Consider the following 2,200-nt stretch of genomic DNA (forward strand, 5'->3'; position numbering starts at 1 on the left):
CAGCTGTGATTACAGGTGCCTGCCACTGCGTCTAGCTAATTTTTATAGTTTTAGTAGAGACGGGTTTTCACCATGTTGGCTAGGCTGGCTTGAACTCCTGACCTTGTGATCCACCCGCCCCGGCCTCCCAAAGTGCTGGGATTACAGGCGTGAGCCACCGCACCCGGCCGGTAGCGTGAGAATGGACTAACACTCCCTCTCTTTTCTCTTATAAATATATCAACCCTTAGATTTAGAGTCCATACTTATCCAGAATGATCTTGTTTTAACTTGATTACATCTGAAAAGACCCTATTTCCAAATGAGATCAGATTTACAGGTACTGTAAGTTAGGACTTGAATGTATATTTCTGGGGACACAGTTTAATCCTCTACTTTGGGGTTTCCATACTTGCCCATAATCAGGTTGAGGAAGTTTCCCTCTCTTTCTAGTTTATTGCTATGTTTGTTTAAACAGTGAATTATACTTATAGAGAGTTAAATAGTAATAAAAGTCTTATATATTGTCCTGCGTACTTTCCATTTCCTATGCTCTTTATTCCTTTCTGTCAATCCAGATTTTCATTTGTTATCCTTTTCCTCCTGTGTGAAAAAGGTATTTAATATTTTGTATAGTGCAGTTCTGTTGGTGATGAATCCTCTCAGCCTTTGTATGTCTGAAAATATCTTTATTTCACCTGTATTTTCTTTTCTTTTTTTTTTTTTTTTTGAGACGGAGTCTTACTCTGTCGCCCAGGTTGGAGTGCACTGGCGCAATCTCAGCTTACTGCAACCTCCACCTCCCAGGTTCAAGTGATTTCCCTGCCTCACCCTTCTGAGTAGCTGGGATTACAGGTGTGCACCACCACGGTTAGCCAATTTTTGTATTTTTAGTAGAAATGGGTTTCACCATGTTGGCCAGGCTGGTCTTGAACTACTGAACTGAAGTGATCCACAAGCCTCAGCCTCCCAAAGTGCTGCTATTACCGGCATGAGCCACCATGCCCAGCCTTATTTTCACAATATTTTAATGAATGATTGTTATTGTATAGAAATGCCGGCCAGGTGCAGTGGCTCGTGCCTGTAATCCCAACACTTTGAGAAGCCGAAGCAGGAGAATCACTTGAGGCCAGGAGTTTGAGACCAGCCTGGACAGTAAATGAGACTCTGTCTCTATTTAAAAAAATGAAATAAAATAAAAAGAAAAGAAAAAATAGAAATGCTATTTTAGGCTGGGCGTGGTGGCTCATGCCTGTAATCCCAGCACTTTAGGAGGCCGAGGTGGGCGGATCATGAGATCAAGAGATCAAGACCATCTTGGCTAACACGGTGAAACTCAGTCTCTACTAAAAATTCAAAAAATAAACTGGGTGTGGTGGCCCGTGCCTGTAGTGCCAGCTACTCGGGAGGCTGAGGCAGGAAAATCGTTTGAACTTGGGAGGCGGAGGTTGCGGTGAGCCGAGATCATGCCACCACTGCACTCCAGCCTTGGTGACAGAGGCCATCTCAAAATAAATAAATAAATAAATAAATAAATAAATAAATAAAAATAAAGAAATATTATTGTATACAGACATACTTCAAATACATTGCAGATGCAGTTTCAGACAACTGCAATAAAGTGAATGTCACAATCAAGTGAGTTACACACATGTTTTGGTTTCCCAGTGCATATAAAAGTTATGTTTAGTGGCGGGTGCGGTGGCTCATGCCTGTAATCCCAGCACTTTGGAAGGCCTAGGCGGGTAGCACCTGAGGTCAGGAGTTTGAGACCAACATGACGGGGTGAAACCCCACCTCTACTAAAAATACAAAAATTAGCCGGGTGTGGTGGTGCGCACCTGTAACACCAGCTACTCAGGAGGCTGAGGCAGGAGAATCACTTGAACCCAGGAGGCAGAGGTTGCATAATAAAAGTTACGTTTAGGCTGGGCACAGTGGCCCGTGCCTGTAATCCCAGCGCTTAGAAGGCAAATGCAGGAGGATAGCTTGAGGCCAGGAGTTTGAGATCAACCTGGGAAACATAGCGAGACTCTTTCTAAAAAATTAAAAATAAAAAAATTAGCTGGATGTGGCGGCATACACTTGAAGTCCCATTTACTCATGATGCTGAGGCAGGCAGATCACTTGAGCCCAGGTGTTCAAGGTTACAGTGAGCTAGGATCATGCCACTGCATTCTAGCCTCTTTTAGTGAGACCCTGCCTTTAAAAAAAAAAAAAA

This window comes from Piliocolobus tephrosceles, unplaced genomic scaffold (genome assembly GCF_002776525.5).
Source record: "Piliocolobus tephrosceles isolate RC106 unplaced genomic scaffold, ASM277652v3 unscaffolded_76, whole genome shotgun sequence".
NCBI lineage: Eukaryota > Metazoa > Chordata > Mammalia > Primates > Cercopithecidae > Piliocolobus > Piliocolobus tephrosceles.